Genomic DNA, 17,666 nt, shown 5'->3' with positions numbered 1-17,666 from the left:
CTAATTTTGTAAGTTTGATTTTTGATACATCTAATAAACACCCTTGTACTAAGCCATAGCAACTCCAGCCATTTTTACCCTTGGTAAAATTAAAGGTCATAACCTACGTTTTTAACACAGACTATCAAGTAAATGGAAAGATACTGCAAAAAAAATGGAAACAGAGATGTTCCTGTGCATGATAGGACCGGTAACTTTAAATTCTTCAAAGTTATCATATCACCGGATCTGTTCAGGGACCAGCATGTAAGTGCCTTCACAAAGAAGCCACAACAGCACCTCTACTTTCTAAAAAGTTTGCGCAGATATCATCTAAATCTTTGACAAATCTCTATAGATACATAGTTAAGAGTATCCTGACTTGTTGCATCACAGTCTGGTGTGGAAATACTGGATCAATGCCCTTAAATGGAAAAGCCTACAAGAAGTGATGGATACAGCCCAGTCCCTCACAAGCAAAGCTCTCCCCACTACTGAGCACATGTACAAGGAGCGCTGCCACAAAAAAGCAGCATCCATCGTCCAGGCCATGCTCTCTTCCTGCTGCTGTCATCGGGAAGGAGGCTCAAGAGCCTTAGGTTTCGTGCCACCAGGTTCAGGATCAATTATTCAAAGTTCAAAGTAAGTTTTATTATCAGAGTACATACAGCTCTGGGATTCTTTTTCCTGCGGGCATACTCAACAAATCTATAGCACAGTATATGTAAACAGGATCAATGAACAACAAATAGTGCAAATGCAAATATAAATAAATAATGAGAGCATGAAATAAGAAGATAAAGAGTCCATAAAGTGAGATCATGGGTTGGGGGAACATCAGAAATAGAATGAGTGCAGTTATCTTCTTTTGTTCAAGAGCCTGATGGTTGAGGGGTAGTAACTGTTCTTGAACCTGGTGGTGCGAGTCCTGAGGCTCTTGTACCTTCTACCTGATGGCAGCAGCAAGAAAAGAGCGTGGCCTGGGTGGTGAGGATCTTTTGATGATGATGCTGCTTTTCTACGACAATGTTTCATGCAGATATACTCAATGGTTCGGAGAGTTTTACCTCTGATGTACTGGGCCGAATCCACTATCTTTGTAGGAGTTTCCTCTCAAAGGCATTGGTGTTCCCATACCAGGCCATAAAGCAGCCAGTCAGCACTCTTTCCGCCACACATCTATAGAAGCTTGTCAAAGTTTTTGATGACATGCCAAATCTCCGCAGATTCCTAAGGAAGCAGAGGCACTATTGTGCTTCCTTTGCAATTACATTTATATGATGAGTCCAGGACAGCTCCTCTGAGATAGTGACACCCAGGAATTTAAAGCAACTGACCCTCTCCACCTCAGATCCTCTGATGATTACTGGCTCATGAACCTCTGGTTTCCCTCTCCTGAAGTCTACAATCAGTTCCGCAGTCTTGCTAACATTGAGTGGGAGGTTGTTGTTATGACACCACTCAGCCAAATTCTCAATCTCCCATCTGTATGCTGATTCATCACCACCTTTGATACGGCCCACAACAGAAGTATCATCAGAAAACTTGTATATGTTGTTGGATCTGTACTTAGCCACACAGTCATAGGTGTAAAACAAGTAGAGCAGGGGGCTAAACACACATCCCTGCGGTACACCAGCGCAGATGGAGATTGTGGAGGAGATGGTTTTGCTGATCTGGGGTCTGCAAGTGAGCAAATCCAGGAACCAATTGCGCAAGAGGGTATTGAGGCCCAAGCCTTGGAGCTTACTGATTAATTTTAAGGGCGTAATGGTATTAAGTGCTGAGCTGTAATCAATAAAGAGCATCCAGATGTTTCAGGGTTGTGTGAGGAGCCAGTGAGATGGCATCTGCTGTAGACCTGTTGCTTCGGTAGGCAAATTGGAGCAGATCCAAGCCACCATTCAGACAGTGAATCAGTTACCAGAAAAAGTGTGATTAATAAAGTATTTAGTGATTTTCTTCATTTGCAACCTGCCAGTAGTCACTGAGCTTCACCAGTGCCATCTTAAACCAGACAAATGACTACAGATGCTTGAAATCTAAAATAAAACAAAAACTGCTGGAAACACACACCAATCCAGGCAGCATCAATGAGATGACAAGAAGTTTAGTTTCAATTTGATAGCATTTCACAATAAATCAAGAAAAAAAATAATGAGAGGAGCAGAGACAATATCTGCAATATTGTCGAGACTGAGAGACACAAACACAAGCTGTGGAGGAGGAGGAGGGGTGAATCATGGTAGTCATGGAAACAACCAAGAAATGGTTGTGCAGGAGCTAGCAAACCAGTCACAGAATCTGTGTTTTTCTTTGAATGGATTCCATGTTTATGTTTGTTTCGTGGCTGTCTGTGGGGAAGACAAATCTCAGGATTGTATACTGCATACATCATCATCATTCAGGTGCCTAGACATTCGGCGTGGGCAATCATGTCTCTCCATCCATCACGGTCCCTTACCCTCCGAATTGTAGTTGTTGCCTCCCCTGTTTCTAACCATGATGTTATTCCATCTGTCATTTTCATTCTCTGTCTGCCTCTGCTTCTTTTTCCTTCCAGCTTTCCAGTTGTATCTAAATGTTCTAATGTCTCTCTTTGCATGATGTGTCCAAAGACCTTTGATTGCTGTTTTCTGATTTTTTTAAGTAATGTACATTTTGTTTTCGTTCTCTGTAGAACTTCTTCATTGGTTATCCTGTCCATATATGATATGCATAGCATTCTTCTGAGGAACCACATCTCTACTGCATTGATTCTTTCTTCCATTGTATTTGTGATGGTCCATGACTCACAGCCGTACATCAATATAGGAAGAATGTAGCAGCTGAGAGTTCTAAGGCAGATGTCAATTGCTATTTTCTTGTTCGTTAAGATGTTTCTCATTTCTGTAAATACTGTTCTTGCCATTGCTATTCTTGCTTTTATGTCTGTTTTACACTTGCCATCAGATGTTACCCATGATCCAAGGTACTTGAAGTTGTGAACTTTTTTCAGGATTTCATTTCCCAATACAATCCTACAGTTTGGGATAACAGGTTTCTTTGATATTACCATTGCTTCAGTTTTCTCTTTGTTTAAGGCTAGGCCAAGTGTTTCACTCTCTGTGTTGATGGTAGATGCTAGTTTCTGTAAATTTACTTCATTATTTGCTATCAGTACTGTATCATCCGCATAGCGGAGGTTGTTGATATTGTATTCTCCTATACTTATTCCAGGTAGGTCTTGTATGGTTTTCATGATGTTTTCTCTGTACAGGGAGAACAGGTCTGGTGATAGATCACAACCCTGTCTGACTCCTCAACACAAAATACTCTGCAGATGCTGGGGTCAAAGCAACACTCACAACACGCTGGAGGAACTCAGCAGGTCAGGCAGCATCCGTGGAAACGATCAGTCAATGTTTTGGGCCGGAACCCTTCGTCAGGACTGAAGAGGGAGGGGGTAGAGGCCCTATAAAAAAGGTGGGAGGAGGGTGGGAAGGAGAAGGCTGGTAGGTTCCAGGTGAAAAACTGATAAGGGGAAAAATAAAAGGGTGGGGGAGGGGAAGCAGGGAGGGGATAGGCAGAAAAGGTGAAGAAGGAATAGGGGAAAACACAATGGGTAGTAGAAGGAGGCGGAACCATGAGGGAGGTAGTAGGCAGCTGGGGGAGGGAGCAGAGTGAAACTGGGATAGGGGAAGGGAGGGAGAGGGAATTACCGGAAGTTGGAGAATTCAATGTTCATACCAAGGGGCTGGAGACTACCTAGACAGTGTATGAGGTGTTGCTCCTCCAACCTGAGTTTAGCCTCATCATGGCAGTAGGGGAGGCCATGTAAGGGCATATCCGAATGGGAATGTGAAGCAGAGTTGAAGTGGGTGGCAACTGGGAGATCCTGTCTGTAGTGGCGGACGGAGCGGATGTGCTCAACAAAGCGGTCCCCCAATCTGCATCGGGTTTCACCTTTATCTTTCCCCTTACTGGTTTTTCACCTGGAACCCACCAGCCTTCTCCTTCCCACCCTTTTTATAGGGCCTCTGCCCCTTCTCTCTTCAGTCCTGACAAAGGGTTCCAGCCCGAAACGTTGACGGATGCTGCCCGACCTGCTGAGTTCCTCCAGCATGTTGTGAGTCCTGTCTGACTCCTCGCTTTATTGGCTGATATTCACCAATCTAGCTGTCTATCCGTATGGCTGCACTTTGTTGCCAGTAGAGATTCCTGATTATTCTTAGATCTTTTCCATCGATATTAATATCTTTAAGCATTTTCATGATAACTTGGTGTTTCACTGTGTCAATGGCTTTTGTGTAGTCAATGAAACAGAATTATGGGTCTTGTTGTACTTCTATTGACCTTATGATAATATTCCTGAGAATATAAGTGGTGTTTGATGTCTCCTTGCCTTCGACAAAGCCGTACTGTTCTTCACTGATCTCTGGTTTAATCTTGTTGCTTATTCTGAGCATGATGATTCTAAGTAGAATTCCTGTGAGGTGGCTCATTAAACTAATTGTTCTGTGTTGTCCACACTCTGTTGCACCTGGTTTCTTTAGCAGTGCAATGAATACTGTCTTTAAAAGATCTTCTGGTACTTTGCCTCTGTTGTATATTCTATTCAATAAGGTCGATGGCCAGGGTTACCAGTCCAGTATGGACACACTGCAACTGAAGAAGGCAACGGGAAACTATTTCAGTATTCCTCCCTTTTACAATTGTACGGGGTCTTTCTTTTGTTACATTTAAAATGGCGATTTTGTTATGTTAATCTGGGGAATGCGGCTTTGTTGTGTTTTAACGCTGCAGAGAGTTTGCGCTAACAGTTTGTTTTACTTTAAATGAGATAACAAGGTTCTATAGCCAATGGGTGGTTATGTATCGTTTTGTTTTCGGATGCCATGCTGTATGATATGACTGTGGACAGGGTTTTGGCGGGGAGTCGGAGGAGAGACGAGGAGGACGGCGGGCGTGCGGAGAGGCACTCAGGGTGGTCCCGAGCCGTGAGTCGACGGAATTCGGGTGGTCGTCTGACGTTGAATTGAGCTCCAACGGTAGCGCGCGAAGAACTTGGACTTTGATAAGTGTTGGCGCCTTTTTTTTCCCATTACTTTCCTCTCTGTATGAAATGCATATTAATGTCATAGAATTAGTAATATCTATAAAGTGTATTTGTTAAAATTTACTGGGTGTGCTGGCTGATGATTGATGTTTGTGATTGATTCGGGCGGTGACTGACCCTGAGGGGAGTGTTGAAGCAGGTGCTGGGCGGGATTTCCCCTAGACATACACGAGCCAATATAACGGAACGTTACACAATCATGAACTCAAATCAACTACGGTCTCAGCTCAAAGGTGTGAATGGAGCCTTCACCAAAGGAGCCTCATCCGGTAGAGGAGCTCATGTGCCACAGGTGAACCTCGACCATTATCCAGCGTCTGTCAGCAGATTAAAAGCAAAGAAAATCAGACTAGCAATCTGGAATGTAAGAACCCTTAACCAACCTGGTAAACTAGACAACATCAAACAGGAAATGGAAAGATTAAAAATCAACATCTTGGGAATGTGCGAGATGGGGTGGAAAGGAGCTGGTAAAACAGGCTCAGAGGGATATACCATCATTTCCTCAGGAGGAGAAATACATGAAAAAGGAGTTGGAATTATGTTAGATGAAGAACATGCAAAATCAATAAAAGGCAATTGGACAATATCAGATCGAATGTTACTTGTAAAACTACATGCAAAACATTTTGACCTTAACATCGTTCAAGTTTCTGCCCCAACAGCAGTCAGCAGTGAAGAAAGCATTGATTAATTTTATGACGAACTAGAAACGGCATTAAGACAACGTAAAAGCTCAGAAGATACCATTATTCAAGGTGACTTCAATGCGAAAGTTGGCAAGACCAGGGAGGAGGACAATATTGGGCATTACAGCATAGGTGAGAGAAATGAGAGAGGTGAACGACTAGCTACATGGGTCACAGAAAAAGGTTATATAATTGGTAATACCGTCTTCAAACAACACTCGAGAAAACTATGGACATGGAAGAGCCCAGGGGATAACACCAGATCCCGGACAAGTCCCTCTGAGTAATATGTTTTCTTATATATTAATGATCTGGATGATGGGGTGGTAAATTGGATTAGGAAGTATGCAGATGATACTAAGATAGGTGGAGTTGTGGATAATGAAGTAAGTTTTCAAAGCTTGCAGAGAGATTTAGGCCAGTTAGAAGAGTGAGCTAAAAGATGGCAGATGGAATTCAATGCTGATAAATGTGAGGTGCTACATTTTGGTAGGACTAATCAAAATAGGACATACATGGTAAATGGTAGGGCATTGAAGAATGCAGTAGAACAGAGGGATCTAGGAATAATGGTGCATAGTTCCCTGAAGGTGGAATCTCATGTGGATAGGGTGGTGAAGAAAGTTTTTTGTATACTGGCCTTTGTAAATCAGAGCATTGAGTATAGGAGTTGGGGGGTAATGTTGAAATTGTACAAAGCATTGGTAAGGCCAAATTTGGAGTGTTGTGTACAGTTCTAGTCACCGAATTATAGGAAAGATGTCAACAAAATAGAGAAGATTTATTAGAATGTTACCTAGATTTCATCTCCTAAGTTACAGAGGAAGGTTGAACAAGTTGGGTCTTTACTCTTTGGAGGTTGAGGGAGGGACTTGATAGAGGTACTTAAAATTATGAGCGGGATAGATAGAGTTGACGTGGATAGGCTTTTTCCATTGAGAGTGGGGGAGAGTCAAACAAGAGGACATGAATTGAGAGTTAAAGGGCAAAAGTTTAGGGGCAACATGAGGGGGAACTTCTTTACTCAGAGAGTGTAGCTGTGTGGAACGAGCTTCCAGCAGAAGTGGTTGAGGCAGGTTTGATGTTGTCATTTAAAGTTAAATTGGATAGGTATATGGACAGGAAAGGAATGGAGGGTTATGGGCTGAATGCAGGTCGGGGGATTAGGTGAGAGTAAGACTTCGGCATGGTCAAGAATGGCCGAGATGACCTGTTTCCGTGCTGTAATTGTTATATGGTTATATAAACCAGATTGATTACGTGCTTATAAGGAGAAGGTATAGAAATGCTCTGAAATCATGCAAAACATATCTGGGTGCAGACTACTACAGTGATCAGGTACCAATAATCAGCGTGATGTACCTGAGACTCAGAAAGCTTAAAAGACCAAGAGTAGAGCCAAAGCTGAATTTGAGACTTTTGAGAAAACAGTGACATCAAAAACGAATTCCAAATAACAGTGAAGAACAAATTCGAGGCTCTCCAAAACATTACTATTATAGAACAGCAATGGGAAAACCTCAGAGACAGCATAACACAAGCAGCGCAAGAGGTGATTCCCAAACAACAGGAAAAAGCTAAAAAGAAATGAATGACAGAAGAAATTCTGAATCTTATGGAACAAAGAAGAAAATGTAAAGAAAACAAAAAAGCCTACGTATCCCTGCATGCACAGATAACAACCAAGTGCAAGGAAGTGGAAGAAAGGTGCCTTAAGGACAAATGTGAGTTAATAGAACAATTGCTGAAGACCAATAACAGCAAACATATGCACGACAAGATCAAAGAGGTCACAAATTGGAAGAAAAGCGGGGCCACAACAGGATGTATAAAAGCAAAAGACGGCTCTACCGTTACGGAAAAAGGAAAAATAATGCAAAGATGGTCAGAATACATCAAAGACCTATACGATGACAAAGACCGACTTTGATATTGGCAACAACAATGAGGGCCCAGCAATACTGACAGAAGAAGTGGAACATGCTATGAAGAAAGGGGAAATCATCAGGACCAGACAACATTCCAGTTGAACTGCATACATACTTCAATAATAAATGTACCTTGAATCATCGGGTGTGCTAGTTCCTGAGCCTGGAGGAAATACCACTGCACCTCATGATTCACTGTAAGTGTATCTGGTGTTTCAGGTCCTTCAAGTCTCCATTTACATGCTGTGGTTTCCAGGCACAAGATGAATCAATCAGAATATTTTTTTAAATATTACAGAGACATAACGGCATTCTAAGGGTGATGTGGCATCAGATTCTGAAGTGGATTAGTTCCAGCTGACTCAAGTTAAGTTCACCTTTCTGTACTTAGCATGTGCCTGAACACTAGTTTTTTCAACCCACGTCAAAGGTGAACCTAAGAGACAAACACAAGAAATTCTGCAGATGCTGGAAATCCAGGGCAACACGTCCAAAATGTTGAAGAAACTCAGCAGGCAGATAGCATCTACAGAGGGGAACTGTCAACATTTTGAGTCAAAACCCTTTATTCCCCTCCTTAGATGCTGCTTGACCTGGTTTGAACCTTAAAGACAATTGGGCTGCTTCATTTCAGAGACAGTCAACATACAGAGCAATAGATACAATCAGATTTCCTTAATTAAATCTGTTATTTCCAAACAACAAGCTCATAAAGAGGTAGATTGTGAGGACTCTTGACCTTATTGCTTACCTGCACTGCACTCTCTCTGCAGCTGTTACACTTTATTATAAATTGTTATTGCTTTATCTTGGTCTGCCTTAATGGACCAAGTAATGATTTAATCTGTATGCAAGATGATCTCTTCACTGTATCTCGGCACATGCGACAATAATAAACCAATTCCAATGTAAAATAACAAAAATACTCTCTGCTTCTCCACACCCGTGGGAACTAATTATTTTCCCTCTCACTCCACAGAAAGCTCTCTCATGTGGTTTCCTGTTTGCCCTAGATTCTTCTCAAAATTTAGAAAAAGATTTTGCATTTTACATTACCTTTCCTGAGTTCAGGATATTCCATAACAATTTGCACAGATGAAATGGTTTGAAGTGCAATTATTCCTGCAGGAAAAGCTGTGTCCAGTTTGTGTTCAGGTTGAGTACAGAAACAACTGGGAAATTGACTAGGTCACCTGCTTTTAGCGATATGCTTGTGAGATAAATACTGGCTGAATGAAATTCCCCAGCCCCTCCATAGAGAGACATGAGATCTTTTGTAATTAACTGCAAAAGCTGATTTAATAGCTCATCCAAAAATTAGCTATACTCACAGTACAGGACTTGCTCAGCACTGTACAATTGATCTCAGCCTGGATATTGTGCTCAAGCTTTGAGCGGGCCTTCAGCTTTTGAAGAATTAACAAAACATCGACCTAGGACAAGTAACACCTAGCTTCAGAGCATCAACTTTTTTTCTTCTGTTCATCTTTCACAATCTTGGGACATCCAACAGCACCTTACAGCCAATGAAGTGCCGTCTCTATTTTGACAAATTGAGAAATAGGGAAGAAAAAATATATTTCCAACCATGTCGAATATACAGTACCCTGGGGTTAATCCTTCAATCCCAAATTCCCAAGTCATTCAAGAAAGGTTGCAACATTCTACACAATAACTTATGTTATCTCTGTTTAGAAGTACTTTATTTTACACAGCTACAGTAGCAGACTGGTTAAATTACAGGATTAGCAGCCAATGACACAAGAGGATAAATTCAACTCCCACAACAACAGCTGAAGAATTAGCCTTCAAGTGACTCTGGGCCCACCAATGTGATTGACACTTAACTACCTCCTCAGTTCAGGAGCAATTAGGGATGGGCATAATTGCCAGCGTCACATGAATTGCCATCAACATCCATATCTCATGAATAAATAAATTTTATAAATCATAAAATGGGAGTAATGAGTTGCAAGACTCATTTCACACTGTCAGTCAGCTGCATTGATTTGCATATGGAGCTTCTGGAAAAAGGCTCAGGTAATTTGAGAAGACAAACAAAGGTTCAAAGGTTAAAAGGTTCATAGGTTCATTTATTATCAAAGTATACAGGTGTGAAGTTCTTCAATTCTCCAAGTAGCCATAAAACCAAGAAAGAAAAGAAATGTGACCTCCCAGCAAAAAAAAGATGAACAAAAAGGGAACAGGCACATCAACCCCCAAATCCCTCACCACACAAAAAATGAACAAAATGGATCAGGTAACTTGACCCTCAAATCCCTCCCCACACAAAAAAAAACTGAGAAGATCAAGTGAAAAATCACAGAATATAAAATTTATAAGATTGAAAAAGTGAGTCTGGAGTCCTGAGTCCAAATTCAAAATGCAGGAAAATCTTTGGCACACTCTCCGGGCACAGCAGCAGGCTGTCCTTTCCCTGGTATATAGCAACCGATCAAAAGGCAAGCAGCTGGCACTCACACTCTGCACTCAATTTGATGCTTCAGTCTCCCTCGTCACTTTAATCGGTGAACAATGGGAGCTTTAACCGTCGAAATGGAGCCAAACGTCGGTTTGCACCCCATCCTGCAGCCTGCCCAGTACGAGGTTCATACACGTTGCCTCTGCCTCCCGGAATCCTCTCTGAGATGGCAGAGCTCTGGGATATCTAAACGATCTCCAAACTTCTGTGCTCACCTTGATGTTTCAATCACCATCGTCGCCTTTAATTGGCGAACAATGGAAACTGTAGTTGGTGAAATGGGGTCAATATTGGCTCACGTGCCATTCTGCAGCCTTGTCGCTACGAGGTTCACTCACGCTGCATCTGCTTCCCAGAATCCTCTTGGAGACCGCAGAGCACTGAAGCACCTGAACGATCTCCAAATAGCAAAACACAGGCTCTAACAGTTCCAGAATCACATTCAAGACTAGAAGCAAACGTAAAAGAGATAAAAGAAGTGAAAAATATGGTTTCATAATCGATCCAGAAGATGTCGACCAAAAGACCGTTGTACAGAGATGCCATCTTGACTGGAAGTACCTCACTACTCACTACCAAGAAATTTGTTGGCAGAACAGTCAATGATTTTCCTCACATGGAACATAATGAAAGGGGAGATGCTGGCTGTGTTGAGGCACAGAAAGGTGGATAAATCCCCAAGGTCTGACCACGTGTATCCTAGGACCTTGTAGGAAAAAGAAAAAGAAATCATGCTAGGAGATGGGAGTGTAGCTCATGTTGTGCGTTTCTTTAAAGAATGAAATGCAAGGACAGGTCAGTGTATTACAGTCAGGGAGCAAAACATTAGCGGTGAGAAAGATATTGGAGAGTATTATGTCAGACAAGATTTGGAAAGGCACAATACTATGCACGGGAACTGTTTCTTACAAATTTATTTGAATTCTTTGAAGGCTTGACCAAGAGAATTGACAAGAGCAGGACAGCAGATGATGTCTACATGGGCTTTAGAAAGGCTTTTGACAAGGTCCCTCATGGTTGGCTGATTTGGAAGGCTAGATCACATGACTTGGTGGAGGGAGGTAGAGGGAGGTAGAGGGAGGTGGTGGTGGGTTATTATTCAGATTGGAGGCTTGTGTGCCCCATGAATCAGTGTTGGGTCCACTATTATTTGTCATATGTCTTTGGATCAGAATGTAATATTAGTATGTTCACTGATGACACCAAAATTGGTGCCATGTTTGACAGTGAGGAAGGCTGTTTAAGATTAGAACAGGATTTAAGTCAACTGGGAAAGTGGGCGCAGGACTAGCACATGAACTGTAATTCATGGGAAATTTAAAGTGAAGCAAGTTTGGGAAGTTAAACCAGGGCAGGACATAGACATTGAATGATAGCATTGTGGAACAGAAAGACCAAGAGGACCAAGTACAGCATTCCCTGAAAGCCACAATACAGGTGGACAAGATTGTGAAGAAGACATATAGAGTGTTTGCCTCCATCAATAATATGTTGAGTACAAGAATATTGCGCACAATATTCCAGGTACTAGTATCTTGGGATATGATGTTGTAGCTGTACAGGATACTAGTACCTGGAATATTGTGTGCATTTCTGCTTGCCATACGATTGATAGGATCTGATTAAGCTACAGAGGGAGAAAAAATATTCACAAAGATGTTACCAACACAAGAAAATCTGCAGATGCTGGAAATCGAATGCAGCACACAAAAAAATGCTGGAGGAACTCAGCAGGCCAGGCAGCATCGATGAAAAAGAGTAAACAGCAGACATTTCGTGCGAAAATTCTTCATCAGGACTGGAACGAAAGAGGAGAAGTCAGAGTAGGAAGCTGGGGGAGGGGAGGAAGACCTACAAGGTGGTAGATAATAGGTGAGACTGGAAAACGGAGAGAGGCTGAAGTAAAGAGCTGGAAGGTTGATTAGGGAAAGAGATAAAAGGGTGGAGAACTGGGAGTCTGATAGAAGAGGTAGAAGATCATGGAAGAAAGGGAAGGAGGAGGAGCATCAGAGGGAGATGATGGGCAGGTAAGCAGATAAATTGAGGGAGAGAAACAGGAATAGGGAATAGTGATAAAGAGATGGGGGGTTGGAGCAATTACCAGAAGTTAGAGAAATCAATGTTCATGCCATCAGATTGATGGCTACCCAGACGGAATTCAAGGTGTTGCTCTTCCAACCTGCGTTTGGCCTCATTGCAGGAGTAGAGGAGGGAATGGACTGTCATATTAGAATGGGAATGGGAAGTAGATTGAAATGGGTGGCTACCAGGAGACCACAAACAAGAGAAAATCTGCAGATGCTGGAAACCTTCAACATCAGGCTGGAGGCTACCCAGACGGAATATAAGTGGTTGTTCCTCCAACATGACTGTGGCCTCATGATGACAGTAGCGACCATGGGTAGACATTTTGGAAAGGGAATAGGAAGTGGAATTAAATAAGTGGGCACTGGGAGATCCTGATGTTTCTGGAGGACACAGTGCAGGTGCTCGGCAAAGCAGTCTTCCCAGTGATTTCACCGATATACAGGAGGCCACACTGACAGCACCAGACACAGAAACGTCATCTCACCTGGAAGGACTGTTTGGGGCCCTGAATGTTAGTGAGGAAGGAGGTGTAGGGGCAGATGTGGCACTTGTTCTGAGGATAAGTGTCACAAGGGAGATCAGTGAGAGGGACGAATGGACAAGGGAGACACAGAGGGAGCGATCCCTACAGAAAGCAGCAAGTGGGGCGGGAGGGAAAGATGTGCTTGGTGGCGAAATCCCATTGGAGATGGAGGAAATTCCAGAGAACTACCTGCTGGATGCAGAAGCTGATAGGGTAAACCCTATCCCTGGTTAGGGTGAGAGCAGATGTGCTTGAAATGGAAGAGATGCGGTTGAGTGCAGTGTTGATGGTAGAGGAAGGGAAGCTCCTTTCTTTGTAAAAGGAGGACATCTCCTTCATCCTGGAATGAAAAGCCTCATTCTGAGAGCAGATGTGGTGGAGATGGAGGAATTGAGAGAAGAGGGTGGTGTTTTTACAAATGACAGGGTGGGAAGAGGTATAGTCCAGGTAGCTGTGAGAGTCAGTGGGTTCATAATAGACATCAGTAGATAAGTTGTCTCCAGAGATAGAGGCAGAGAGATTGAGAAAGAGAAGGGAGGTGTCAGAAATGGACCGGGTAAACTTGAGGGCAGGTTTGAAGTTGGAGGCAAAGTAGATGATGCCGTCGAGTTCCACATGGGTGCATAAAGCAGCACTAATACAGCTGTTGATGTAGCGTAGGAAAAGTGCAGGACAGATACCAGTGTAGGCTTGGAACCTAGACTGTTCCACATAGCTGACAAACAGGCAGGCAGAGCTGGGACCCATGCAAGTGCCAATGGCTACACGTTTTGTTTGAAGGAAGCGGGAGGAGCCAAAGAACAAATTATTTTATTAAGAGTGAGGACAAGTTCTGCAAGTCTGAGGAGTGTGGTGGTGGAGGGGAACTGGTTGGGTCTGGTGTCCAGAAAGAAATCGAGAACTTTGCGGCCATCCTGGTGGGGGATGGAGATGTAGAGGGACTGAAAATCCATAGTAAGAATAAGATGATATGGGCCAGGGAACCTGAAATCATTGACAAGGTCCAAACGATGTGAAGTGTCATGGACATACGTAGGAAGGGACTGAACTGGGGGGAATAAAACAGAGTCGAGGTATACAGATATGAGTTCAGTGGGGCAGGAACAAGCAGAAACAATGGGTCTACCTGGACAAGCAGGTTTGTGGATCTTGGGTAGGAGGTAGAAACCGGAGGTGTGAGGTGCAGGAACCATGAGGTTGGTGGCAGATAATGGTCCTGTTCAAGGGGTAAGTAGGAGGAGGTGTCCGAGAATTGTTGCTGGGCCTCAGCAAGGTAGAGGTCAATACATCAGACTACTACAGCACCTCCCCTTACCTGCTGGTCTGATGGTGAGGTAAAGTTAGTACAGAGAGAAAGGAGAGCAGAGCATTTGGAAGGAGTGAGATTGGAATTAGAGAGAGGAGAGTTGAAGTTGAGACAGTTGATATCCCATTGGCAGTTGGCAATGAAAAGTTCCAGAGCAGGCAGAAGACCAGGACGGGGTGTCCAGGGAGGAGGGTTAATGATGGGAGAAGGGGTCATCAGTGCAGGGTACCAGGAGATTCTGCTTTGTCTGGTGGACGGAGCATAGGTGCTCAGCAAAGCCGTGTCCCAATCTATGTCAGGTTTCACCAATGTACTGGAGGCCACATTGGGAGCACCGGACACAGTAGATGACGCCAACAGACGAGTAGGTGAAGTGTCGCTTCACCTGGAAGGACTGTTGGGGGCCCTGAATGGTAGTGAGGGAGGAGATGTATGGCCAGGTGTGGCACTTGTTCCACCTGCAAGGATAAGTGCCAGGAGGGAGATCAGTGGGGAGGGACATGTGGACAACATAGATCCTATGGAAAGCGTAAAGTGGGGAGGTGTGTGGGAAAGATGTGCTTGATGGTGGGATCCCATTGGAGATGGCAGAAGCTGCAGAGAATTATGTGCTGGACTCCCCCCCCCCCCCCAACCATTCCCCATTCCTGATTCCCTCAGTCACCTTATCTCCTTACCCGCCCATCACCTCCCTCTGGTGCTCCTCCTCCTTCCCTTTCTTCCATGGTCTCCTACCCTCTCCTAACAGATCCTCTCCTTCTCCATCTGTTTACCTCTTTCCCCAATCAACCTCCCAGCTCTTTACTTCACCTCCTCCCTCACTCCCGGACTCACCTATCACCTACCACCTTGTACTTCTTCCTCCCCTCCCCGCACCTTCTAACTCTGACTTCGCACACGTTTTTCCAGTCCTGAAGAAGTGTCTCAGCCTGAAACATTGACTGTTTACACTTTTCCATAGATGCTGTCTGGCCTGCCAAGTTCCTCCAGCATTTTGTGTGTATTCCTCACAAAGATGTTAGCTAGGACTAGTTGGTTCAAGTTATAAAGAGAGTTATAGGCGGGGGCTGTTTTCCCAGCAGCAAAGGGGGCTTGGAGTTGCGGAGGGGTGGGGTGGGGCTGGTGACCTTACAAAGATTGATGAAAGGCATCAATAAAATGAATTTCCCCAGTCATTTTTTCAGGGTAGTGAATCTAAAACTAGAGGTCATAGGTCTAGGGTGAGAGGGGAAAATTTAAAGGGAACGGGAGAGGCATTTTTGTTTACACAGGGGTTATGTTATATGGAAAAGCTGCCAGAGGAAGTGATAGATGAAGGTACAATCATAACATTTGAAAGGAATTTGGCTGGATAGATGGGCAGGAAGGGTTTTGAGGGATGTGGGCCAAATGCAAACAAATGGGACAAGCTCAAGACACCTCGGTTGGCATGAATGAGTTGGGTCAAAGGGCACGTTTCTATGCTGCATTCACTTTACGACTCTGTGACTACTGTCTGCCCTCACCGCAACTCTACTCAAAACCATGTATGCAACGCTGGAACAACTAGTAAATTAGCAAGCTTTCCTTTCAGTTTTGTCTCAGTAATTGAAAGCAAATGCAGCATGTACTATGTGCTTGGCATTGAAGTTGTTATTTATTTGGGCATAAAGGTAATGCAAAGGGCTGAGTTTAAAATGAGAAATATATTTTGTCTGCTTCAAGATGGAATATTTCTTGGTTCTGACAAACAAGCAGCAAAAACATGGCATGATAGAGACATGTTGCCTCACTGACAACTCATTCTAGTGGCCTTTGTTGCTGTCATAGATATGGTCATCAGTGCTGTTCAGTCATTAAAAATTACATAGGCATTGAGAAGCAACAAAAGAACATGTCCTCTTAAATATCATGGCTAACAGTGAAGTCTTAGCTCACAACGAAAGCAGACATTAGGTGGCCTTGAGAAGTCACTTTGGACGCCAGGAGGCAAGCATTCCTAATTACCAACGTGGCTGTTGAGTGGCAGTGCAGCTGAGCAACGCACCAGTCCAGTACTTTGTGCTTACGTTAGAAGATGTTTATCAGCGCTCATTGTACGGGCAGAACAAAAGGCAGTTCGGCAGCCAGTAGAAGCTGGTGCTATGAGCTGGATGGCAGTGAGAAATAGCTCTCCCGTGCCACATGCACCTAGCCAGTTCCTTACTCTGGAGTATCTCCTCTTCTTCATCATGGTTTGGATGGCATGTCACCCACTGAGGATGTGAGACACCTTCAGGTGGATTTTTACTGTCTTTTATTACAGAAGATGGAGTCCACCCATCTGCAAAATGCCAGGCTTTCATTTGGGGAGTCCAGAGGAATGGAGTGGAACATAGGAATCACTTGATTTCATCTGTCCTTCACGACTGCTTTTCTTCCAGTATGAGTATGTTTCCCCAATGGCAAACAAGCAGCCTTCACACAGGAAAAATCATGTTATAGAAGGCAGGTAGATGCTTGCCACATTAATTTGTGAAGCATTTACGCATATTGTGGGAGTAGATTTTTTTTCACTGTCTTCATCAGTGGAACAAGCTAGCAGTTTAAGTAATAATCCGAGCAGGCAATGAAGGCCAATGAAGACAACTCTTTAGATTGTCTGAAAAAAGCATCTAGTACTGGGTGAAAAGAAATCCCCTCCAACCAAGTACGACAGTGACCAAAACTTGAATAGTTCAAAGGCACAAATTAAGTGCCAGATAAAACCTTCTTAAGTCCTGATGAAGGGTCTCGATCCAAAATGTCAACTGTTCATTTCCCTCCCTAGATGCTACCAGCATCCAGCATTTTGTGTGCATCTTCTCTCCATAGATGCCGCCTGACCTGTTGAGTTCCTTCAGCTTTGTGTGTGTGTTGTTGACAGAGGTGTGAAAATGATTTGTTATTTCTTTAGTATCATGCTACTTTCAACATCACAACGCTTTAGCAAAATTTTCCTTCATGCTTCCCACCCACAATCACGCTCAGGGTTTCCTGAACCCAAATTTGCCCCCTCACTTCCCTTCTTTTCCACCAGTTTCTTCCCCACTTTCTCATTAGGAATTGTCTTGAAGTTCAGTTAATGTTGCTATGTGGACAAGTACAGGAGATATTTTTCATTAGGCAACTATCAATGAATTTACTAGGCAGGTTTTGGTATTACCTCTGCCCCTTGTCCATGACTAGGACCTTGGTTCACCCTACTTGTTGCGAATCTTGTTAGCCCAGATTCTATTGGCCAGGCCTAAGCAGAGTCTGGGACTGGAGAAGCCTCATCCTTACTGCCCAAGCTGTGCTGGCTTTCAAAACCATACTTTTAAATGTCTCTAATAACAGCCATTTAAAATGATAATTTTTTTTCAAAAATTGAAAATTAATAGTAATATCTTAAATATAGAAGAATAAAAATAGTTTAAATCACTTAAGAATGCATGAATAATTGACAAATCCTAGAAATTAATCAAACCTTCCTTTTAGCTTTCATCTCTGCAGCCTAGAATTTAATGGGATTTTGTATCCTGCAAACGTCCTGGCCAGCAGAGGATGTAAGAGTAGTTTGCCTTGACAGAGCCC

This window comes from Mobula birostris, chromosome 3, assembly GCF_030028105.1.
Source record: "Mobula birostris isolate sMobBir1 chromosome 3, sMobBir1.hap1, whole genome shotgun sequence".
NCBI lineage: Eukaryota > Metazoa > Chordata > Chondrichthyes > Myliobatiformes > Myliobatidae > Mobula > Mobula birostris.
This window is presented reverse-complemented; position numbering follows the sequence as displayed.